Source organism: Puma concolor, chromosome A2 (assembly GCF_028749965.1).
Source record: "Puma concolor isolate L17-30 chromosome A2, mPumCon1.1.hap2, whole genome shotgun sequence".
NCBI lineage: Eukaryota > Metazoa > Chordata > Mammalia > Carnivora > Felidae > Puma > Puma concolor.
The window spans coordinates 122,889,577-122,917,339 of NC_141668.1; positions in this window are offsets into that span (position 1 = coordinate 122,889,577).

Sequence of the window (27,763 nt, forward strand, 5' to 3'; positions counted from 1 at the left end):
CACTATATGACCCAGCAACCCCATTTCTGGGTATATAACCTAAGGAGATGAAATCACTATCTCAAAGAGATATCTGAATCCTCATGTTCATTGAAGCATTACTGATAGTAGCCAAGACACGGAAAAACCTAAATGTCCATCTACAGATGAATAAAGAGATGTGATATATATATATATATATATATATATATATATATATATATATATTTGTGTGTGTGTGTGTGTTTGTGGTAATGTGAATGGACCTCGAGGGCATTATGTTTAGTATAGTAAGTCAGATACTGGAATACAAATACCACATGATATCATTTATATGTGGAATCTAAAAACATCAGACTCATAGAAATGCTAGAATGGTGGTTGCCTGGGCCATGGGAGGGGGTGCAAGGGTTGAGGAAATGTGTGAAGATGACCAAAGGGTACTAACTTTCAGTTATAAGATGAATAGGTTTCAGGGATTTAACTTACAGCATGGTAACTATAGTAAAAAATACTGTTTTGCACTTGAAGGTTGCTAAGACAGTAAATCTTAGCAGTTCTCAACACACACACACACACAGAGTAACTTTGTGAGGTGATGAATGTGCTAACTAACCTTCTTGTGTGGTCATCATTTTGCAATATATACATGTGTCAAATCATCAGGTTGCACCCTTTACACTTACATAATATTATATGTAAATTATATCTCAATAAACCTGAAAAAAAATGAGGAGGACTGATTTATACAACAAGTCCCAAACCAGAAAGCTCCCAAATATGATGGCAACTGGCTGAGACTGGGAAAATTTGGAACGCCCATTTCCCCACAAAGAGCTGTGTCCTACTCAGTTATAGTTAATGGGTTTTGGAGGTTTTGATTCCTAGGAAAGTTCAAAATCCAGTTTTCATAGGGAAAAACAAAAACCTTCATTAAGGCAAAATCAGATCTATATGATTCAGGCTGCAGTTCACCAATTTGTAGCTCTCCATTTCTACAGAGAAATCTCCAGGATTCTATGTAGGACCAGCTAGCTATTCAGATACATGCTCACACAGATCACCTCACCACAGGAATAAATCTGGACATTTTGGAAAAATATTTACCCTTCTAAAAGTTGTAAGAGGAGTAAGTCTATAGACCAAAATTATGCTTAGAAAAGATTTTGAATGCTTTAAGCTTTAAAATATTTTTAAAGTTTATTTGTTGAGAGAGAGAGACAGAGACAGAGAGACGGGGGGAATCCCAAGCAGGCACTGCACTGTCAGCAAGGTGCTCAGCGTGGGGCTCAAAACCACAAACCATGAGACCATGACCTGAGCCAAAATCAAGAGTCAGACGCTTAACCGACTGAGCCACCCAGGCCGCCCAACACTTTAAGCTTTGACATCACTGAGTTACATAGAATTGTGTGGGTTTTTACTTCTGCTCTATCTGGATTACCTCTGGTGATTTTGGCTAATCATTTTATCAATTTTAGTTTAACTAGGTGGTTTGGAAATAAGAGTTGTGTAAACGTAGAGTAAAAAGGTAGAAAAATGAATTAAACCAATACTTTCCAAAATGTGCATGACATGTATGCCTCTTCTTCCTATAGATATAGTCAAACTATTGTGGCTTATAAAATAAAAGCCATCTTTGTAACAACCCTTAGAGATCACAGATATTATTCAAGAAGGACTGCCTTGGTATGTTGACAAATGATGTATTTTAAGTCTGCTCACTATAAACAATTATAAAGTGTTAAAAAAGTTCATTTTTAACACAGTAAATACAGTCATAGAAAATAATTTTTCTTATCAGTGAAGAAATTTTAAGCGAATGAACAATAATGAAAGGTTCGGTGACCCAATGAAGCATTTGCTCTACCTATCATCAGATAATAATATTGTTGTATTTTCCTTGAAATGATGAGTTGACAAATCACTCAAATTAACTTGTATTTATGTTGTGAACTAAACTTGTTGGCATAGAAGTGAATAATGTACAAATGATGGATTCTTCACTTTATTTAAAAAAAAAAATTTTTTTTTCAACGTTTATTTATTTTTTGGGACAGAGAGAGACAGAGCATGAATGGGGGAGGGGCAGAGAGAGAGGGAGACACAGAATCGGAAACAGGCTCCAGGCTCTGAGCCATCAGCCCAGAGCCTGACGCGGGGCTCGAACTCACGGACCGTGAGATCGTGACCTGGCTGAAGTCGGACGCTTAACCAACTGCGCCACCCAGGCGCCCCGGATTCTTCACTTTAAAATGAATATTTTCCAATATTTTATAGCATACAAAGGGAAGAGCAAAGTTCAGAATCATTTAAAAGTATCCGAATCTAATTATTTGGAAGGTTCTATTGTCACTTAATAAATTGTACATCTGTCATATCTCCCAAAACACCATTGGATATAAAGATATTCTACACAAACTTAGACCCAGAAAAATAAACAAGAAAAAGATGATTTATGAATGACAGAGTTGCTTCCTTAGTGTTTTTATTAGAAGTGAAGGAGATGAAAATCTTTTATCTTCTAGACATTTTTTTTCTAAATCCATATGGGAAAAATATTTTAATAGAAAATACCTTTTACAGAGGCACTTCATGACAATATGTTTTGGTTGTGTTTTTTTTTTTTAAGTATATGGGCAAATGGAAAAATGTAATACATAAAACTGTGATTTTTGATAAATAATTCTTTGTAGTTGTGCTACAAAGTAATTGCTATAATAAAATTTCATAGAAATTGTCAGTTTATATATTAGAATGTGAAAGCTATTTTACCACTTTATTTAATTGTAGTAGAGAAAAACATTTTTCTTCAGGGTAAGCAATGATATCTTCTTATTTTATCTGCATTTGTCAAATTTATGAATTCATGAATGCATTAGAGAAAAAAATATTTTTCAGAGAACACACCTCTGTTTTAATAGATCTATCCACAGGGTGCCTGGGTGGCTCAGTCATTTAAGCATCCGACTTCAGGTCAGGTCATGATCTCATGGTTTGTGAATTCAAGCCCCGCATCGGGCTCTGTGATGACAGCTCAGAGTCTGGAGCCTGTTTCAGATTCTGTGTCTCCCTCTCTCTCTGACCCTCTCCCATTCATGCTCTGTCTCTCTCTGTCTTAAAAACAAATAAATGTTAAAAAAAATTAATAGATCTATCCACTACTACTGTTACTATTAATAACAATAATATTAATAATAATAGAAGTTAACTTTTACTGAGTGTTAAACAGCACTACAAACAATTCCAAATGCTACACATATATGAATATTTAAAAGAGCTCTATGAAGTAGTTTATTTTTAGTTACTAAACTTTATTTACACTTATTTATTCATTCGTTTAAGATATTATTTTTTGTTTTTTATTTTTAATTATTTTTTAATTTATTTTTTAAATTTACATCCAAATTAGTTAGCATAGGGTGCAACAATGATTTCAGGAGTAGATTCCTTAATAACCCTTACCTATTTAGCCCATCCCCCCTCCCACATCCTCTCCAGTAACCCTCTGTTTGTTCTCCATATTTATGAGTCTCTTATGTTTTGTCCCCTCTCTGTTTTTATATTATTTTTGTTTCCCTTCCCTTATGTTAATCTGTTTTGTCTCTTAAAGTCCTCATATGAGTGAAGTCATATGATATTTGTCTTTCTCTGACTAATGTGAAATTAGCATAATACCCTCCAGTTCCATCCATGTAGTTGCAAATGGCAAGATTTTATACTTTTTGATTGCCAAGTAATACTCCATTGTATTACATATCTTCTTTATTCATTCTTCCATCGATGGACATTTGGACTTTTTCCATACTTTGACTATTGTCACCAGTGCTGCTATAAACATTGGGGTGCACGTATCCCTTCAAAACAGTACACTTGTATCCCCTTGATAAATACCTAGTAGTGCAATTGCCGGGTCACAGGGTAGTTCTATTTTTGTTTTTTTGAGGAACTTCCATACTGTTTTCCAGAGTGGCTGCACCAGCTTGCATTCTCATAAGATATTATTTTTAAGCAATCTCTATATCCAGTGTGGGCTTAAACCCACACCTCAAGATCAAGAGTTGCATGCTCTGCTGACTGAGCAAGCCAGGTGCCCTGAGACTTTATTTTTAGAACTGTTTTAGATATACAGGAAAATGGAGCAGATGTGGCAGAGTTCCCATATACTCACACCACACAGGTAGTTTCCCTGTTATTAGCATTTTTCATTAGCTTGTGGTACATTTGTTACAATTAATGGACCAATTTTGATACATTATTATTAACTAAAGTTCATAGTTTATACTAGGACCCACTCTTTGTGTTGTACAGCTTTATGGATTTTTGACAAATGCATTATGTCATGGATGTACCAATATAGAACTGCCTGAAAATAGTTGCACTGCCTTAAAAATTCTCTGTGTGTCATTCACTCATCCTCCCTCTCCCAAACTCCTGGAAACCAATGATTTAATTTATTATCATCATAGTTTTGCCTTTTCTAGATATTATATTGTTCAAATAATATAGTGTGTATAGCTATTGTGTTCAAATCATATAGCCTTTTCACACTGGCTTCTTTTATTTAAGTGCATTTATTTAAGTATGCATTTAAGATTCTTCAATGTCTTTTGGTCACTTGATATCTCATTTCTTTTTTATCCAAATAGCCATTTTATGTATAAAACAAAATTTCTTTATGTACTCATCTATTACAGGACATCTTGGCTACTCACTCTTTTTTGTTTTGTTTTTTTTTTTTTTGGTAATTATGAATAGAACTGTTACAAACATTCATGTTCAGGTTTCTGTGTAGTTATAAATTTTCACCAATTGTAAACACGAGGAGTGTGATTACTGGATTGTATGATAAAACTATATTTTGCCAACCTTTCTTCCAAAGTGGCCAGAACATTTTGCTTTTCCTGACCAGCAATGAATGCGAGTTCCATTTGCTCTGAATTCTTGCCAGCATTTGGTAATATCATTTTTTTAGCCATTCTAATGGGTATACAGTAATAGCAATAGCTCATTGTTTCAATTTGAAATTATCTAATAACATGATTTGAGCATGTTTTCAATATGTTTATATCCCATCTATATATCTTTTTTGGTGAGGTGTCTGTATAGATCTTTTGCCCATTTTTTAAATTGGGTTGTTACCTTACTTTTGAGTTTTAAATGTTCTTTATATATTTTGGATACAAGTCTTCTATCAGGTATGTGTTTTAAAAATATTTCCTCCATTCTGTGACCAGTTTTTTTCGTTCTCCTAACAATGTCTTTTGCAGAACAGGTATTTTTAATATTAATAAAGTTCAACCTATCAATTTCTTTTTCTTTAATTGATAATGCTTTTTTTACTGTATCTAAAGACTCATTACCAAATTCAAGGTCATATAGATTTTTCCTGTTATTTTCTAGAAGTTTTATAGTTTTACATTTTACATTTATGTCTATGATCCACCCTGAACTAATTTTGTGAAGGTATTAGAACCATGTCTAGAAGTTGTTTTTTTTTTTCTTTTTGCACAAGGTGGTCTAATTATTCCTACACAATTTATTGAAAAACTATCCTTTCTCCATTGAATTTCCTTTGCTCCTTTGCCAAAGATGAATTGACTATGTGTGGGTCTGTATCTGGGATCTGAATATTTTTCCATTCTATTTGTGTATTCTTTTACCAGTATGATGCTATTTTGACAACTATTGCTTTATAGTAAACCTGAAGTTGAGTAGTGTTAGTCTTTCAATTTTGTTCTTCTTTAGTATTGTATATTCTGGGTCTTTTACTTTTTCCTAATGATTAAGAATAATTTTTTTAATAACTGGATGGGATTTTCACGGGGATTGTATGGAATGTACAGAACACATTTGGAAGAAATGACATCTTAACAATATTGAGTTTTCCTAACCATAAGCATGGAATGTCTCCCATTTAATTAGATCTTCTTTGAGTTTTTTCATCAGTGTTTTGTGGTTTTCCTCATAGAGATAGATCTTAAACATATCTTCTTACATTTATGCATAGGTATTTTATTTTTTTTTAGTGCTAACTAAAATGGTATTATTTTAAATTTCTGATTCCAGTTGTTTATTGCCAGTATATAGAAATGCAATTTACTTTTAAATATTAACCTTGTATCCTGAAACCTTTCTAAAATCACTTGTTAATTACAGGAATGATATTTTTGGTCAATATTTGAAGGCTTTTAATAGAAACAATGCATCATTGCTGCTTTTACTTAGATCAATTTTCTACTAATCAATCAATAAGAAGATAAAAGATATAATTTTACCTTCATGTATTCCTTCTCCAGTACTCACCTTGCTTTATGTAGTTCTGATTTTCTGACCTATATAACTATATTTTTCCTCTAAAACTTTTAAAAACATTTCTTATAAGGCAGATCTACTGGCAACAGATTCCTTCAGTTTTTATTAGCTTGAGAAAGTCTTTCATTTACTTTTGAAGCATAATTTCACTGGATACAGAATTCTAGTTTGGTGATATTTTTTTTCTTTCAGTGCTTGAAAACTTTCACTCCACTGTATTATTTTGGGTGAGAAGTTCAATGCAATTCTTTTCCTTGTTCTATAAAGTTTTTTTTTTTTTTCTTTTCATTTCCTTCAAAACTTTCTCTGTGTGGCTTCCTGAAAATTGAGTATGATATGCTACATGTGGATTGTTTTGGTACTTACTGCTTGGTTTTCTCTGAGCTTCCTGGATTAGATGGTGGTTTAGTACCTGTAATTTATTTTGCATAATTGTCAGCTATCATTACTTAAAATATTTCTTCCATTCCCTTCTATGTCTTCTGGTATTCCATTATGTGTATGTTATACCTTTTTAAATGTCCCACAGTTCCTGAATATTTTATTATATTTTTTCTATCCCCTTTTCTCTTTGAATTTTTGTTTGGAGAGTTTTGCATACTTTCTGAGAGTTTTCATCTCTTTGCTTACATTACCTTGTTCATGAGTAATTCTGTTATTTTTTTTCCATCAGAGACTTTAACCAATTAATCATAGTTATTTCAAAATCCCTATATGATAATTCCAAAATCTATGTGATGTTGGAATCTGGCTCTGATGCTTGCTTTGTCTCTTGAGACTGTTATTCTTGACTTCTATCATGCACTGAATTTTTTTTTGTTGTTAAAATCGGGGCAGAAGGTGTCAAATAGTAGGAAATGAGGTGATTAGGAATCTTGCTGAGGTTTTATTTTAACCTGGCTAGCAGCAGTTGGGCTGTATACACTGTTTCCCATAGTTGCAGATGCCAGAGGCTTCATTTCCTTTAGTTGTCTTATTATTTCTCCTCTATTGTTTTTGAGTGTCCTAGGAACTCCTTCTTAATAGTACAGTCTTTGTCTTTTAGCCCTCTTAGCTATTATTCACTGCTGTTATGTTGGGGTCCATTTATGTGTTGACGGTAAGCAGGTTGAGAGAGGATGTATTCTATACTCTTATGATTAATTTCAGTGTTTTACTACATCTAAATATTTGACCTATGATTTGCCTTTGTATATCTTCCATTCAATGAAACAGGAAGGCTAGAGGGGGTTAGAGTTGTCTAATTTGCCCTTCCTCTATGGTAGAGCAGTTTTCCCTGGAGGGCAGCCCTCTTTTATACAGTCTGCTCTGGGGTATTTCAAAATGGTGACTTTCTCCAAACACCATCTCTCACTGAGTCTAGACCTACAATAAACTCAATTCCTAGAAAACTGTGGGGGAACAGCAATAGTCATGACCCTTAAGTAAGTACCACTTATTCCAGAAGAATCACAAGATTTTGTCAATTTATAGCAACATAAACCTAGAAGATAAGTATGGGAATGGCATCGAAGAATGTTACAATAGGGTGAAAGGGAGTTAATGTTTGATTGGGATAAATTTATTGCTGCAAGTGCACTTGGAAGAGATTTTGCATTAGTATGATGTATCACTTTGAATGGCTGAAAGTAACTCTGTCTGAAGTGTGGTCTGCAGGTGGCCTTTGTTAAATGAAACTGAAATGTTAGAACCTTTTCTTAGTATCTGAAGACTTATAGAGATCAAAATGCTAGCATGGATTTACTGTGCAAAACTTGCTCGCCCACCCTCTAATTATGTCCTTCAATAGGGTCCAGAGATGCTCCCTTCATCTAGGAGCTGAGATTTACACTGATGAGGAGAGGACCATCATCCTATGGTGGCTATTGCCTGCCTACAATCCAGATATGGCATTTACTGCTGCCATAATTTTAGTGAGAATAGAGTGGTATGGTCCAAGTAGTGAAATTTAACTTCCCAAGACAAGCTGGTCAGTGTTATAATGGATGGTGAAGCTGAAGCCTTAATTAGAATAGTGTGACCCAAAGAGATCTCTGGTGTTGGCCAAGTGATGAATGGTGGCCTAGGATTGAAACACATGAGCCAATGCTTAGCCTCTGCTCACTCAAAAATTCTCAGGTAAGACAGTGGCTTGGCAGTAAGGATTACCTTTGCATTTGGGGCTCATTCCTACTTAAATCAAAATATCAGCCCAGAGGTTCATCAAAACCTTTACTGGTCCCACCTGTATCCAACAAAGTATGTCTATGTCTGACAGGCTTCCTTTTCTATTTGCTCTGCCCCACAATCTGTATGTACCAAAGCTTCCTCCTTCTCTTGCTCATTTAGGAATGGTTTGTCCCTTTGGATTTTAATTCCTTTAGGTTTCTTTTTGTGCACAGCTCTTTATAACCTTTAAACAAAGGTATGATTTTTCTTTCATCCAATGACTTATTGTTTCAGGAAGAGTAAAGTTCTCTAGCAATCTTCTCTATTCCAACTAGAGGCAAAACTTCTCTCTCTCTCTCTCTTTTTTAAAAGTTTTTAATGTTTATTTTTGAGAGAAAGAGAGACAGAGTACAAGAAGAGGAGGGGCAGAGAGAGAGGGAGACACAGAATCTGAAGCAGCATCCAGGCTCTGAGCTGTCAGCACAGAGCCTGATGTGGGTCTCAAACTCACGAACTGTGAGATCATGGCCTAAGCTGAAGTCGGTAGCTTAACTGACTGACCCACCCAGGCGCCCCAAGACAAAACTTCTTTTTATTGATTTTTGTCTTATGGGATTTTTGAAGAAATTGACACATCATTTTAAAATTTATGTAAAAATGCAAAGTTCCAAGAACAACCAAAGAAATCTTGAGGAATAACAAATCTAACTAACACATCTGGGATGATATACAAAACTTTTGATTATGTTTGTTAATTCCAAAGGCCAGAAGAATCCTTTCTGTCATAGTGTGAAACTTGTCTTGCCATCAGGGACCCACTGATTCATAGGACCATTCACTTTGGAAATCCCCAGAAGAGCTAATATTGTTATAAAATCAAACCTTCAAGTTCTCCAAAGACCATCTGCTCCACTCCCCTTACTTAACTAAACCTAATGTCTCTTTTACCTACTCAAGATTTTTCAGAACATTGGAACAGTGTAAAGCATGTGCAGGGAATATGCTTAGGAATTCCCTGAGCTGGCACCCATGGGTTAAAGGTATATAGGAATAGGAAGCCTCAGGATGAAAACATCCAAGATTAGGTAAATAAGATTAGGAAAACAAGGCAAAGTTCCCCTAGTATAGAACAAAGGTAGAGGAATAGGAAACCTCAGGATGAAAGCATCTAACAATAGGTAAACAAGATTAGGTGTTCAGAGCAGAAACATCCCCCAAGTTAGTACAATAGCAGAAAGCTGCTTTCACAGGAAGGAAGGACCAATATAAGTAGACAGGTAAACAGGGCTATAGGCTTCAGCAGGGTGAAGTTGCCCAGAGAGGAGCTAATTAGCAAAAGAGAGGTGCTTGTTGACCCTGAAGTAGGATGCTCTGTCTTTCTTTTCCCCTAGGCAAGTTTAGGTAAAGAAATGTGGTGCCTTTGTCTGCTGTAAACACCATCTACCTGGAGGCAGGATTTTGTTTCCTATTGACTCAAATACCTAACACTGCATATCTTCAAGTCCTCTTTTCCCCCATGCCTTTGAGTTACTGTTCACAGTTTCATTGTCTCTTTGTGCATGTCCATCGCTTGTAAGCCTTCTGATCCTAATAAAAATGGGGCAAGGACACTTACTGAGGGCTCTTGTCTCCTTCCAGACATTAGCCTCTCTTGCATTTCAATCCTGCGTCCCCTCTCCTGCTGGACAAGATAGAACTCCAGACCCAGAGTATAGAACAGGCAGGGACACATACACTCTCGTTGCATTTTAGATTTCAGTGTTTCCCAAAAAGATTTCTGTAATTTTAGTCATGTTTTAGATCAGAGGTTCATACAAACCCAGTAGAATCACATGAAATCATGCCCATTATTGGTCAGTACAACTTTCGCCCTTGACAAATTGCTAAGCAAGACAATTCAGACTGTGTTCTAAATTCTTATTGTCCCTAGCAACACACAGTAAACAAAATTCTTACTTTATAACCATTAATTTTAATGACAAGATGTGTCATTGCCTTACATATTAGCACAGAAGTATAAGAGATACTGATAAAAATACCCTAAAATTCTTTGGCTTGACAATAAAAGAGAAAGCTACTTTACAGACATATGGAATGACTGTTGATGAATTTACTTGAACATCTGTACAAACATACTGATGCTATTATATTCTGATTATAATTTTGCTTTGCATTTGTTACAATAAAAAATGATACAAGTGTCTTGTAAGCCTGATGATTTATAGTGCTCATGGAAAGAGAGAGTGGAAAAGGCAATTAACTTAAGAATTAAAAATCACAGATTTACATGTGATTCAAGAAAAAATGAGATTGTACGTCTATCCTCATTACAAAAATTTTAGAACTACAATCACCATTTAAGTAGCCCAATAAATAAAATAATCAGAATCAAATTTAAGATCATAAGTCAAGGGGTGCCTGGCTGGCTCAGTCAGAAGGGGATGAGACTGTTGATCTCAGGGTCATGAGTTTGAGTCCCATGTTTATTTATTTATTATTTAATTATTTAAAATTTTAAATAAATAAATTATTTAATAAATAAATAAACTTTAAAAAGTGAATTTAGTATTTTGCTAACTTTCAAGAACACATTAAAAAAAAATCCTGAGTCAATAAGATGACCTGGGGAAAAATTTATACTTTAGATATGCCTGTATTTGTTGATATATATGCACAAATGTAAAACTTTAATTATGAATGAAGTGATAGACAACTAACTCAGGCTTGAGTTACAAGTTGGTTTGTACATCTAGTCAATTTAGATAATTGGTACATAAAAAGTAATGAACAACATGACTGGGTATTATGTAAACTAAGGAATAAGCTAGTTCACTTTACAGGTTAGCACTGAAACAACAAACCATATTAAAGCATAGGTTCAGCTTAAGTTACAGAAGATTATAGTTAGAGAAGTATGACCTTGAGCAAATCATTTATACTCATCGGGACTCAGTCCTACCATCTGTGAAAGGGGATGGTGGAGATGAGAATAGACATATTTTTATTAGGAGGAGTCTGGGTTGTAAGTGAGTTGCATTGCTTGAGTTACAAAAGGGAATTAGTTACTTTTTTAACAGAAAATTCCAAGGTCTAGCTACTTTCAGATTCAATGGGCTCAAGAGCCTCGAATAATTTTATGAAGAATCTGGTTCATCTCTGTGAATTGGTTTGTAGTCCCTTTTATGTCATCCTACTGCCTTCCCAATTTCACTGAAGAGACACCCTTGCCTCCAAATGTCCCACAAAACACATGAGGTTGTTTCTTACTGAACATTTCTTGAGTCCTGAGCCCATAAGCTACTGGCTACACAGTAGCCAGGAAGATTATCTATTCTAATGGCCTTTGCTCTTTATATCCTTGGAAATAAATGGGGCAAATGGAAACAAATGGGGAGTGTGCTCTCAACATATTGGAAGAGTGATAAGATGACTTTTTTAAAGGAAGAGAGGTGCTCCTTGTCTACAAGAAGGGAAGCTCAGGAGGCAAAAGAGGCTATAATCCACTACTATCTCTAAGCACTCTTCCAGATTTTACATTTTATTCTGAAGCTCCTGCCTCCCTTCTCAGCAGCTGAGTAAGGAAAACAAAGGGAATGATATTGCCATAACTTTTCTATGTAATGTTAACCGTTCCAGGATTATCACAAACACACTGATGCTGCTACATGTTGAGTAAATCAGATTTTCTATCAAGGTATAAGCCATACAGCACTATACACACTATCCAAATCCTTGTTACAAGTACTCAATTCCTCCTTTAGTGAAGTACTAGGAATTTTACAATATCAACCCACAAACTTAATACCAGATTCATTCTAGTTTAGAATGAATATTTCTTCTATGCCTGCTAAAAATTTTGTAATATACCTGGGAAGAATCTAGGAGAGCAGCATTTAGGAAAATACATTAGACTTAAATCCACTAAACTTGCCCATTATTTGAAGACTGACATTCTTTAGGGAACTACTTTTAATATTCCTGTTGGTTCTTACTTTACCTTACTGGTTCATATTGAGATGAGGGTGGTAAGGGCAATTGTAGCCCTCGGGAGGAAATTTGGCAATGTCTGGAGAAATGGCTGTTGCCAAAGCTGGAGGGTACCATGCCACTGACATCTAGAGGCCAGGGATGCTACTAAATATTCTGCAATGTATAGGACAGATCCCCGCAACAAAAAATTTATACCACTCAAACTGTCAATAGTGCCAAGGTCAAGGAACCCTATTTACTACTCTTTTCTTTAACCTTTGAGATACTTCTCATGGTTCCAACTCATTTTTCCTTTCATCCAGTACTATTAATTCTGTCAGTGGAGGATGCTTTATGATACTGTTAATGCGAACAATATAAATGAGTGATAAATGAGAAGGAATACTATAGATTCCTGGTATACAAAGGAATGTTTTTATAGTCAGAGAAACCTCTCAGCTCTTGATTATCTATATATCTATACCTATATCTATATCTATATAGATATAGATATAGATATCTATATATCTATATAGATCTATATATTCTCTACACAGTATGTAAGTGGCTTACAGGGAGGGAGATGCTTATACAGATCAAATATCTTTATTTTAAATTTGCATAATTTCTCAACTCTCAATATTTCAGACAGATTATAGTCTGGATATACAAATACTCTCTCTGAAAGCAAGTTTTTTAAGAGCTCCAAAATCTATTTTGTACTAAGTCCACCATTGATTTCTTCCTTTTGAAGGAAAGTTTAAAAAGTTAATAATTAAGAAAACAATGCTTCAAACAACTTACTTTTAAATACCTAAAAATAAGAGTTAATTCCAAGGGAATTTTAACTTAACCTGTAAGTCCTAATATCCACATAACTCACCACATGGTCTCAGTAGTGATTCCCCAAACCTCATCAACACAACCCCTCAAAATCCCATGTGCACTGAAGCATTTTTTAAAGAAGTAAATAACATTGTATTGGGAAACCTACAATTTTAGTTTATGTTCATATTTCTCAAGTAATGGGACCAGGGCTTAGGAAAATACCTTCGCCACCCTTGTATGGCTGTGAAGACTGAATGGGCTCCTAATTGTTGAAGGAGTAAATGAACCCAAATTATTACCAAGAACCTGCCTTGGCTTGGTGCGTCTAAGAATTCTCTCGGTTTCTCTTTAATACTTGTGCTCTTTCAAACCTTTCAAATGCATCTAGATAGTTTATGGGTGATTAATGTTTACTCTTAATATAAATCTAATAACCAGTTACACCCTACAGTAGTGTAGTGTAGAAAGCAGTGAGTATAAAATTTAGTGATAAAATGTCACTTACAAAAGTATTTCTCCATATATAGAAAATAATTACTATACAATTTGCTTTGTCTAACCTCACTTAACCAGGACACCTAGAAAGTTAAAGGTCATCTACCTCAGGAATTTCATAACTGAAGAAAAAGTCTGCTTTCTTGTATAGGCATCTATTTGACTGTTTAAAACTTGTCATGAATTTCTTAGAAATGTGTTTCTTAGCAGTGTTTTCATAGGTAGACCAATCAACCAAAATATAGAATATAAAATAAATATTTGCTCGTTCATCAAATATATTTTGTTATAGTCCTTAAAATGAGTACTTCAGGATATTATGTTTAAAAGTATTTGAAAGAAGACCCTAGGATTAAGGAGTATACTTATTATGATGAACACTGACTAATGTATAAAATTATTGAATCACTGTATTGTACAACTGAAACTAATATAATGTTGTATGTTAACTACACTGAAATCAAAATAAAAAAACTTAATTGAAAATAAAAAAGAAGTCCCTGTTAGATAAGGTGCTCAAAGAGAGACTCAGTTCATCCCCAGCTCCCTAATTCTCCAACTTTGCTTTTGAAGGCATATGAAATAAAACCAGAAGTCTTATTTATTCACACTCCTTAATTGCTGTAGAAAACAAATCACATATTAAACCAACTATTCACAAATAATGAAAGGTGAAAAATCTGTGATATTCTGGATGAAAAATCCTACTCCTTCAAAAGAACATGAACAGATGGGACATTGCCAAATTGTCTGGTATGTTTCACACTGTAAACATTGAAAGAGAAATTTTATCCATTGGAGTGTTTCTAATAATCCAATAAAAGAAGAAAAAAAGAGAAATAAAAGCTAAGAGAATGGCGCTTTAAATTAAGAATCCATTAAGTCTCTTGCAGTGATTCAAAAACCAAGTGGATAAATAGATAAAACTGTTGGTCTGTGCCCCTACCCAGGAGAATTCAACAATTACAGCTGGATTAATCTGGTTTCTAAGAAAAACATACAATCCACACTCCAGTTGTGTTTAATTGATTTTGGGGAAAGGAAAATATCTATCCCATTAACAAAATGATTAAATTGTTTCACTGGCCAACATGGAGTAACTGGCATTATTGATTTAACCACTGCATCCCTCATTCGTCCCCTGCATTCAGCTGACCTGGTATATTCACACAGCAGTGAGTATTGTGGTATCTGAAATGGAGGTCTCAGCAGGGGACATCTTTCTCTTCTTCCACTGTGGAAAAATATATGTAACTGTGGGAGAGAATGAAAAATAAAGCTGACAGTACCAGCCAGCTACCATTCTGCGTGTTCAAATTTAGTAACCCATTACTGTGATAAGTAGCATAAAAGGCACTCAATTTTTTTTTGGACATTCAGTGTTTCTGTGTCTTATTTTTGGGAACAAAACTAAGAAGCAAAATATAGAATGATAATTTAATTTTCAGAGAATGACATGAGGACATGATCCTACACACATTCATGTTGTCAAACCAGCAACATTTATTAAAAAAAAAAAAAACAAAAACAAAAAAAAAAAACAAAAAAGAGAGAGAGAGAGAGAAGAAAGGAAGCAAGCAAGGAAGGAAGGAAAATAGGATAATTCTTCAATGGAGTCCAAGGATGATAATGGTGAGCGATTATACAAGAAAGGAAATAACAAATAGGAACAGGTCTACAGACTGAGTATCTGTGTGTTAATAGTGCCAAATGCTCCTCTCACTCTGGAACTTGCTACCTAGAGTTGTCCAGGTATAAAAGCAGTTTAATAAGAAATCAACACGGCAATTGAAGCGTTTATTCCTGTAATTTTTATTTGAGATCCCTATTTGAAACCACTGATTGTTTTATTCTGCTTGTAATATCTTCATATGATGCTACTGTTCCTTTGTAACAGTCACATAGACCTTCACTTGTATTTGAGCTTCAGTTTCCATGGAGATGGCATGCATCTCTTTAATACTGGTATCCCCATGACTCCAAAAAGTGAATCTTGCAAGTTGCATCACTGTTTCTCCAATCCATCACAGACCAATATATGGTCTTCTGTATGTGACTATAACCCAGCCAATACCATATAGGACTTATCATGGAAACTGCTCTGTGTACTCTGTTCAGTGAATTGAGTCAATTAATCATGTGCTTAAGTGTCACAGGAATGTCATATTTCTGTGAAAATTTCTATAAAATTAGTCTACATTTTGGTTTTTACCTTGTCATGGGCCAGTAACAAAGAGTTTGCTTACTAGCCACAGTCCAGCCACACTTTGATGAGCACTGTATTATATGGACTATATTTTAACCTAGATCATATAAAAATAGTAAACTCATTTAAAATAAATAAAAATCTCTCTCTCTTCAAACTTTGCTGAAAATATATCTGGCTTTGAAACAATTATATACTAGACAAAACTTAATTTTCTTTGTATACATAAGATTTGCAAAAATTATAGAGTTCAGGAGAGTTAATAAGTTTTTTCTTGCAATACCCTTCACAAGGGGTTACTTGGCTGGTAGATACAAGTTGTTACATTGCTGTAAGCTGGGATTGCTATCAAGTACCTAGTACTTTGTTGTTGCTGTTATTGTTTATTTATTTTGAGAGCTAGAGAGGGGAGATGGGCAGAGAGAGAGGGAGAGAGACAATCCCAAGCAGGCTCTACACCGTCAGTCAAGAGCCTGATGTGGGGCTCTATCCCACAAAATGTGAGATTATGACCTGAGCCGAAATCATGAGTCCGACACTATACCAACTAAGCCACCCTGGTGCCTCAAGTACCCAGTACTTTTATTTCTATGTCCCCATATGTTTCCTTTTTTTGTTGTTTCCTAAAATAATATAATTTGCTAACAATTACATATCTAAAAAAATTTTTATTTTTAGTGAAATAATCAAATATTGGCACGACTGTAATAATATATGTAAATGACAAGGCTAATGACCAAGACCAAATGGTCTCAGAACAAAGAGGCTCAGAATTATCAGAACTACACTATCATAAGATCATACAGAATAATTTGTGCTAAAAATCCCCTGTGCTCTACCTATTTATCTCTCCCTGTCCCTGAATCTATAGAAACCACTGATCTTTTTACTACCTCTATGGTTTCCCTTTTCCAGAACATCATATAGTTGGAATTATACACTTGTAGACTTTTCAGATGAATCCCCACCTGAGTGAGCAAATTTACTTTCCTCCAAAGTTATGGGTAGAGAAACTTGGGAATCATACCTAATATTTCTCTCCCTCACCATCCACATAAAATGCGTTACTAGACTTGTCTGGGACACCCTCAAAATATTTGATAAATCTCTTGACATATGCCATTTTCTACCATAGTCCAAACTACTGGAACATTCCATTTGTACTAACACAACATTGTTCCAAGAGTCTTCAAAGTCTCCCTAACTCAAACTTAGCTCTGTCTCTAATATTTTCTCTACTGAGCCTCCAGGATAATCTTCCTCAAGTGAAAAATGAATCTTGTCCTTACTTTGCTCAAAACACTCAAAATAATTATATGCCCCCACCCCACTTGCACTTGAAATAAAATGTGAAATTCACAACACCATCTACAAGCTCCTGCTTGAGGTAACTCCCCTCATCCTCTCCAGGCTTGCTTCTCATCAACTTTTCCTTCCTTCTCAACATCCCAAATCTCCATTCCTCTTTCTTTTCTTCCATTATCATTCCTTTTCCTGACATGGGCCTCTTCATGGAGTGGAGATCTTGAATGACTCAAGATCAAATAGGAGTGAAATTATGCTAAAATTCAGTTTAATTGGTCCTGATTAATCAATTATCCATTCACAGTGATACTGGTTGGATGACATGGTAGAAATAAAAAAATTCCAAATGAAAGTGGAAAACATGAAGGAAATTAGGTCAGTGAAAATTCTTTCAGATTAAAACACTAATAATAAAAGAAAATTGTATTTTCTTGCACAATGGTCAGCATGCTAAAAATTCCAGTGTTCTCAATGAAATTAAAAGGCAAAGATGAATACCATACAATTACCTGTGAACTGTGCCAATATGGTTGACATGAATAAATGAAATAGAATTAGCTTGCTTAGCCATGGAAATTAACTGTAAGAAAATGGTGAAATGTGGAAAGCCAATTCAAAATTTATTTCACATGGACACTCAGAGAGAGACTTAAAGATTAATTTCCTTTCTTTTCAACTTGTGACTGATAAAAGGACTATATTCAGGATCAAAGGCTAAAATAACCAGCTTTAGCCACCCAGTTGGTGAGGTAGTTTTATCAGTATTAACAGAATAGAATCTTGGTGAATTGTGTTTCAAATTCATTTACTGAGTCTTAACATGGCATTATTTTTTCAACATTCTGCAAATCCATCCACTTTGTACTGACTGTTAAGACCCCATTCCAGGGTAGTTTCACATACTGATTGGGACAAATGTAGTCTTCTGACTGCTCTGACTTCTTTAATTTCCAGTGACTATTCTAAAGCGAAAATCTCAATTTCTACCTGAAAATCATTCAATGGCCTTTTCTATTTCCCTTGCGATACAGTTAAAAATTCATGGCCTAACCCTAAAATCCTTTCTTAGTGGCATCTGAATGTCTTAGTTGGTTAAATGTCCAACTTTGGCTCAGGTCGTGATCTCATGGTTGGTGAATTCGAGTCCTGTATCAGGCTCTCTGCTGCCTATGCAAGACTGCTTTGGTTCCTCCATCCCCCCTCTCTGCCCCTCCCCCACTAGTTCTCTCTCTCTCTCTCTCTCTCTCTCTCTCTCAAAATAAAGAAATAAACTTAAAAAAATCCTTTTTGAGACCTGGCCTTTTTGTCTCTCTCCTCTCCTGTATCTCCTTCACTTCTCACCTTCTGCTCTAGCCAATCTGCTTTACATCCAGTAGCTATACACTATATATATAGTGTTTATATACATATACATATACATATACATGTATACATATATACATATACATATATAGTTTTTTCTGCCACCACAATGTGCTCCTCATTTCCTTTCCACCATAATATTTGGCCATTCTTCAGGATTCAGCTTAGATGAAGGCTTTCCCTGAGAACCCAGGGTCTAGCCTGGTGTTCTGCCTCTGTGCTAAGAAACCTGCCAATGCCTATTCATCTGTCTCTTCTGCCTTCTCACTACTCCACTGAGAGTTCTCTGAGAGTAGGACTCATGTCATATTGATCTATGTGGTCAGGGATTTAGCCTAATACCCGACAGAGCACAGATTTCTCATTATTTAAATTTTTTTAATGTTTATTTCTTTTTGGGAGAGAGTCAGAGCGTGAGTGAGGGAGGGGCAGAGAGACAGGAAGACATAGAATCAGAAGCAGGGTCCAGGCTCTGAGCTGACATCCCAGAGCCCGACACGGGGCTTGAACTCATGAACCACGAGATCATGACCTGAGCCAAAGTCAGAAACTCAACTGACTGAGCCACTCAGGCACCCCAGATTTCTCATTATTAATTTAATAATAACATAAACATAATTCCAGCAGGTACTACAAATTGAGTACTTAGTTTGTGCCAGTATTTTGCCAAATATTTTAACGTTCTTTGTCAATTTCCACTTTTAAAACAGTTTTATGAAATAAATATTATCCGTTTTTCTTTAGAAAGAGGAATTCAAGTTCAGAAAATTCAAAACTTCCCCAGCACCAGGTAACTAGAATTGATTACACTGGACTCTACTCAAGACTGTTGAACAGAGAATTCTAGTCTTTTGGACTGTGTTATACCTCCTTTAATCATATTAGTATAAATAAAATGTAAAGAAATTCACCTTGAGCACCACTGAAATAGCTGAGAATCAAGCAAAGGGTGAGGTTGTAGATCTTGAGGAAATATGCCAAAATGGCACCCGTAGATGTGCAATGTTGACTGAGTGTGAGGTGCCAAAGACATTCCATAAAAAAGTCATAGATGCTATTTACATTGTCTCTATTTCTTAGAAGCATTCAAATACGTGATTCAGCCTAATAACAATATTCTGAATTGTTTATGTTGAGACATTTTAGCCCCATATTTTCACAACTTTCAAAAAATACCATAAGAAGATGTACTTTTTACTTTTTCATGTCTTGTGTGTTGAAGGATTGGGACCCAGATAAGTGAATTGATAATGTGAGTCCTTAGCAATCAACTTGTCCAAACTATACTATCAATGAATGAATATATAAATCAACTTTTATTTCAGAGGATGTAGAAAACAGCTTGCCAAAAGTCTACATTCATGAATAAATAATCATTAATTCTCTACATTTTTTCTTCAAGTATCTGCAAAATCTGAATTCTATTCAATCTCATCCTAGGTGTCATAATTCTTCTGATTCCTGTATTTTCTGCCTTTGCCCTCCTCCTTCTCTTTCAATTCCCCAGAACTTCATTTGATTTCTTACAAGAATCATCAGAAGTGATGTAGGAGAATGGAGACAATTTTCAAATTCATTTTAGGACATGTATTTTGAATCCTGGGAGTGAATTTGTCATGTTGAAGGCAGATTATTTGGCAAGTGTTTTTTCTGAATTAATAATAATACTAACAAAAATAATATCAATAATAATATCTATCTTTGTTGAGTTCTTACTATAAACCAGTTGCTATGTTAAAAAATTATATATATTATTACATTTAATTGTAAAAGATGAGAGTTAAGGGCTATTAAAATCGTCCTTATTTGCCAGATAAAGAGGCTAAATATTTTGTCCAAGGTCACAGAGCCCAAAAGGGTGGAAGTAGTATTCAAAACCATGTTGAGACTCTAAGGCTCTTTTTACCAAGTCAAACTGGTTAGGGTCTCTTACCTGATCTCTCCAGGAGGTTATTGTGCCAACAAGATTCCCTTTCAGTTTTCAAATATGTTACATTGCTCTGAAAAAAAATATGACCAAGAAAACGAATGAATCATGGATTAGAAATCTTTGAATGTGAATGCATAAAAGGACTCACTCCTCTTTGGGCAACATTTGGTCCTCACTGATTTAAATGTCCAATAGTTTTTCAGTGTCCCAACCAGGGCTGGACTAGAGCAAGGCAAGCAAGATGCAATGGTACATAAAATAGGAAGGCTCTCACTTTCCTTGTGGTGCAAGTACAAGGCCTGACCTTGCAGTGAGCACCACCTTGAAGTTTACTCCTTGGCCCTCACTACTGTTGCCTGGTTCCACTTTGCTCCAAATCATTTAAATTTAAACTCTGGGTTTGGCTACTATGGCTTAGAGGCCCAAATTGAGCTTTATTTGTTACCACTGAAAAATGGAAAATACTCTATCGTTTATTAATAACTTCCCCCCCCCTACCCTTTTCAGACTATGACTTACAAATGCAGAAAACTCTCTGGGTCTTCACCAAAACATCTTATAAAATGTTTTGAAATCACAACATCTTAAAAACAAAAATGTTTTCAAGAAAATAAGAATGATAATTGTCTTAGTACTGGAAGAGTGACTGATAGGTCATAGAGACATTAATCAGCCACATGGAGGTTAACTACTCTACAGTCTGCTCTATTCCATGCACAGTGGTAATTACTGAAGCTATTCTTTAAGGTTTCCTTACTCTGAAACCTTCCTCTACTATGAAGCCCATAGAATTGGGATATGTATTTGGAAGGAATAGCATTTCATTTTATAACATGTTTAAGTTTACAAAACATCTTCAGGAACAGAGATCCTCTTGAGAGATCTTTATAATTGACAAAAAAAAAAAAAAAAAAAAAAAAAAAAAGGTTTTGTTGCAATTTTCCAAAATAGAAAGTGGAAGCGAGAGAGATCATGTGACTTACACAATGTAAGAATGTAGCCCAATCAGGTCCCAACTAAGATCTTCTTTTTCTTCCTTCCTTTCCTCCTTTCCTTCTTTCTTCCTTCCTTCCTTCCTTCCTTCCTTTCTTTCTTTCTTTCTTTCTTTCTTTCTTTTTATTTATTTTGAGAGAGAGAGAGAGTGAGCAGGGGAGGGGCAGAGAGATTGGGAGAGAGAGAATCCCAAGCAGGCTCCATGATGTCAGCACAGAACCCGATGCAGGGCTCAATTTCACAAACTTGACTTGAACTAAAACCAAGAGGTGGACGTTTGACTAACTGAGCCACCCATTAATTTAGTAATTTAAACATTTTCTCTTAGGATTTCACAATAGTGAAAGTAGGCACCTGGAAAATCCTCTTGGAGAACTTTCTGAATTCTTTAGGTGTCCTGGATTTTAATCAATGTAACAAAATGGTCTGGGTAGATTGGTATCAATCTATCCCTGTAAATTGTGCCAGCACAACTTGGCCAAGTAATTCTCTCCCTCTCTCTCTCTCTTTCTCTCTCTGTCTCACTGTCTCTGTCTCTGTCTCTGTCTCTCTCTCTCTCTCTCTCTCTCTCACACACACACACACACACACACACACTCAGAGGATTTGTCTCGTTAGGCAAATCTCCCTTATGCATATCATCTGTTTAGGTGTTTTGAGTCAGTTGGGCAAAAGATACTAGAGACAGAACCAAATATTAGGCTTGGCACAAGTGACGCCAGTTGGAAAAAAAACATGGCTTGAACCTCTGGCCAAACTGTAATTCCTGCAAACAATCAATGTATCCAATTTCTATTAACTTAATGCACCTCCCTGAATCTTTGTCCTTTGATCATGCCCTCCCACAATGTCTTTAAGGATGCACATGTGGGACAGACTTACTTTGGTCAGTGGGACAGAATCAAACTTGATACAAGCAGCTAGTACATGCCTGTTGTTTTAAGAAACAGGGGCACCCGGGTGGGTGGCTCAGTTGGTTAAACGATGGACTCTTGATTTCAGGTCAGGTCATGATCTCACAGTTATTAAGTTCAAGCCCTGTGTTGGGCTCTGTGCTGACAGCATAGAGCCTGTTTAGGATTCTCTCTCTGTCCCTCCCATGCCTTTCTTTCTCTCTTTTTTCTCTCTCTCAAAAATAAATAAATAACTAAATAAACATTTAAAAAAAGAAATAATAATAAGTGATTATTGTCTTAAAATGCTTAGATTTGAGGGTAGTTTGTTATATAGAGATACCTGATACGTTATGTTTCCCCTAAATTAAGCTTATCCTTCAATCACAGAGAAGCTAGAAAACTCCTTAGTCATGAGTTACCCTTTCCCTACCCTACTTGTGAAAGGACAAGGAGTATCCAGAGACATTTATCACAAGGAAAGAAAAAAAATAGAATTCCTATAGCCATAGGTAGGCATCCTAAAGAGATAGCCACAGGTAAGTCAGGGCATATGGAGGCATTAGCTGTTAATGCACTAATCCCACCCCATAGAGAAACATAATTTTGATGGATGTTATCCTCTTACAACATTACTCAGGAGAAAAACCATCTTACATTGGGAAATGTCAGAGAGCATGGGGAGAAAGTTATAGCTTTGCGAGGACTGACTTTCCTAGGACTACAAAAACAGAAGAATTTAGATTTCTACTTGATGAGTTAGCATCAATATGGAAGAAGGGAGAGAATATACACCAACACCATGATCCATTTATGGAGTACTTTCTGGGTGTGAAACAGTATGCTGTGCTAGGAGTTGAACAGATAGTCTGGCATTTGATCATCACTTCACACACAAATTAGGCCTTACAATGACTTGAAGTTGAAACTATAATCCCTATTTACACAGGAGAAACGAAGTCTCAGCAGGTTTCAAATAATTGATCCACAAACACTAAGGGAGTAAATGTTAAGAAGCAGATTTAATCACATGCTCTTTATGTGTAAGTCCTACCTTCTGGCTTATACTGTACTTGAGAAATATAATCCAAGGGCCAATGTACTCAAGGGTTTCATCATGTTGTGTGTGTGCATGTGTGTGTGTTTCTAGGCTACGTGCTGAAGGAGAAGAGATGTAGGAAATGTCTCATTGGTTTGAAAGAGAAGGTCTGTTGAAGAAAGTGAGACATGAGCCCAGGTCTATAAGCTTGAGCTAGAACCACATACTTGTCCTTTACAGCGTCCGTCTCAGATCCCTGTTGTGTGACGACCGCAAAGTTATCACTGCCCTTTCATTACATAGTTTCTAACCTCCTCATTAACTTATTACACATGGGTTTTCACCCTCAAGTAACTCCCTTTTACTTCAAGCTCTTCCATCAAAACTTCACTGCTCCCCTTTCTACAATTGTCTGAATAAATAACCTAACAGTTTTTAAACCAAACTTACACATTGTGTCTTGCCTTTCTTTTTTGTTCAAAGGAAGCAGTGAGCCTGCTGATGAAGAGAGTTTGCCGAAAGGCCAGTGACCTGCAGTTTCTGATCAGAACAGCAATCATGATTCACACAAGGCACAAAAAGCGAGTGGTTTTTTGCTGTTTATCAGGATAGAGGTGCTTCTTCTTGGGCCTTATTTCAAGTTGTTCTGTAAACTGAGCACTCAAAACAACAGAGTCAATAAAGCAATAAAATTAAGGCTAAAGAAATGAGCAGTTCCCTTTGATAGATGTCATCAGGGTCACATGTAACACTGAGATAAACTAAATTATTCTAACTAGAAATGGAACCTAGACAGACCACACAAAATTCAATAAATATATTCTTTAAGGAGAATATATCCTTAATATTCTTCAAAGATGTAAAAGGCTCATGCTCTAACACTGAATCATTTCAATTTCCTGACATTGTCAGCTGTTAAGGAAAGAAAGGAATTAGAGAAAAAAGTATGTGAAATTCTTCTCTGGCATCTTTCTATCTTAAGAATTAAAGGTATTTTAATATTTGTAAATGTTACATAGAATTATTCTAATAGGCTGATCAATGTCCTATATTACACCCAAGTTTTTAACCAAATACTAAATATGATTTCCTATTATTCCTTTAATTTAAAACCTACTTTTATTTACTAATTTTTTAGACATTTTGTGTTTATTTACCTTAGAGAGAGAGACACAGAGAGAGAGAGACAGAGAGAGAGAGAGAGGACATGACCGGGGAAGGGGCAGAGAGATAGGGAGAGAGAGAATTCCAAGCAGGCTCTGCACCATCAGTGTGGAGCCTGATGTGGGGGTCAAACTCACAAACCATGAGATCACGACCTGAGCCGAAACCAAGAACCATTCACTTAACTGACTGCACCACCCAGGCGCCTTGAATCCTATTTTTAAAACTTAAAAATTAGAATACAAAAAACTACTACTGTCTACTCAAGTCCTATTTAGGAACAGGGAAGATTTTGTTCTTGATCTAAAATCTTGTTTTAAGGTCAATAGAAATTTAATAGCAAATATAAAACAAAGTACAGGGCAATTCCTTTTATATAGGACTTGCATTCCCCAAACAGCATAATATATTATTTCATAACATTCTTTTATTTATGCATTTATGTAAATATTTTAAATTGATTTAAACAACACTTTATACACTGGAGCTGGGGCTACAGAGAGCCCTGGAGAGCTTCCCAGCACTTTGTACACATCAGAAACAACTGAGTCAAGCTGATTTTCTTGTTATACAAAAGAAATAAATGTTACCCATACATACACATTAGACGTGTTTGTTAACTCATTGATTTCTATGCCTGATTCTTATCAGAAAGAGGATAAATCTGTACCTTAGCCAGTTGGACACTGTGTAAATGTCAGTATGATAATATGTTTGCCCAGATTAAAGCCAAGTCATTTGAAAAATAATTTGTCAATGGAAATTAAGCCAACTATCGATTATCCAAGGTGATATGGAATAAGGAAAATATGAATTATCAGACTAACTCACTGCCAAATGAATTTGGTAAAAATTTTCACATTCAAGCAAATGTTTGACAAGGTTCTTTTAAACAAAGCCATTTTAAAGCTCTGAACTGTCTTTTTTTCAAATAAACAAATTCTATTTCCCTTATAACTGTAAACATTCAATAGTACCATATTTACTTCAGAAAATATAGTTAAGGAGGGTGCTTGGGTGGCTCAGTTGGTGGTTGGGCAGCAGACTTCGGCTCAGGTCATAATCTCACAGCTGGTGAGTTCTAGCCCTGCATTGGGCTCTGTGCTGACAGCTCGGAGCCTGGAGCCTGCTTCAGATTCTGTGTCTCCATTTCTCTAGGTCCCTTCCATGCTCTGTCTCTCTCTCGCTCTCTGTCTCAAAAATAAATATATTTTTTTAAATGTAAAAAAATGTAAAGAAAAATATAGTTAAGGATAATATACCTGGGGAAAAGGGTATTATTTGCTTATAAGCAGCTATGAAATGTTTACCAGGAGAAAAAAAAATGAAAGTTATTGGCCAATTTATATTATGCCAGATGAGTAACATGGAAAATCTTACTTTAAGAGAGTCTAATTGAGTTTTGTGTGATATATTCTTTATAGCATAATAAATCTCTCTCTTTAATAAATGCTATCTTCTCTAGTTTGAATCGCTATGAGCCAATGTGCAAACTCACATATTTACAATATTATATGACTTTCCACAACTAATGTGAAAAATCATGACATGTTTAAGAGGGAAAGAATATATATTGTAAACTTTGCATTGGTTTTTCATTTTTATCTTCAGAAGTATTTAAATCAAACTTTATCTACAAAAGCAAATTAAAGTGGAGATTTGGGTAAGCAGTTAACCAGATAATTCTTCATCAGAGAAAAACTTCATTGTTTTTAAGAAAATAATAAGAACTTTGGGGGAGGGTAGCTCTTGATGTTGACTAATTTGGTATCAGATACACTCTCGCATTGTGGACCTTTGTAGTGGAATTCCCTTATGCCTGGAACACTCTTCTCCCATCTATCTACCTGGCTGACTCCCTTTCAATGTTACTTTCTCTATGTGCCCTAACCTGAGCACCTCCAAATATTGTAAACAGAAAATCTGATCTCTCACACCTTGCTACCCCTTTTCCCTCAGATATGAATATCCACCTAAAAACACTTTTTTAAAAAAATGACTATCTCACTTTTCCAAAGAAGACATCCAGATGGCGAACAGACACACGAAAAGATGCTCAATGTCACTCATCACCAGGGAAATACAAATCGAAACCACACCGAGTTACCACCTCACACCAGTCAGAGTGGCTAAAATGAACAACACAGGAAACAACAGATGCTGGTGAGGATGTAGAGAACGGAAACCCTCTTGCACTGTTGGTGGGAATGCAAACTGGTACAGCCACTCTGAAAAACAGTATGGAGGTTCCTCAAAAAATTAAGAATAGAACTACCCTACTACCCAGCAATTGCACTACTAGGTATTTATCCAAAGGATAAAAAAATGCTGATTCAAAGAGGGACATGCACCTCAATGTTTATAGCAGCACTTTCAACAATAGCCAAATCATGGAAAGAGCCTAAATGTCCATCAACTGATGAATGGATAAAGAGGATGTGGTTTATACATACAATGGAATACTACTTGGCAGTGAGAAAGAACAAAATCATGATATTTGCAGCAACATGGATGGAACTGGAAGGTATTATGCTGAGTGAAATAAGTCATTCAGAGAAGGACAGATACCATGTGTTTTCACACATTTGTGGATCTTGAGAAGTTTAACAGAGACCATGGGGGAAGGGAAGGGGGAAAAAAACGATAAAAAACAGAAAGGGAGGGAGGCAAACCATAAAAGACTCTTAAATACAGAGAACAAACTGAGGGTGGAATGGGGGGGCAGGAGAGAGGGGAAAATGGGTGATGGGCATTGAGGAGGGCACTTGTTGGGATGAGCACTATGTTGTATGTAAGTGATGAACCATGGGAATCTACCCCCCAAATCAAGAGCACACTGGACACACTGTATGTTAGCCAACTTGACAATTAATTATATTTAAAAAAAAAAAGGGAAAAATTGCTGTCTCCACTTACTAGAATGCAAATTACATCATCAGATTTGCATTTTTAAATAATCAGCCTGGCTGCTAGTCCTGCTTTGCGTTTTCTAATCAAATGACATTTGAATTGTACAATGCTGAGGTTGGAAACTGACATCCGTGTTGTTCCTAAGTCTTTGTTTATTATGAAACCTTTGATTTTCTTTCCAATTATCTTGCACCCAAATCCAATCCAATAAGGCCAGGTGATTCACT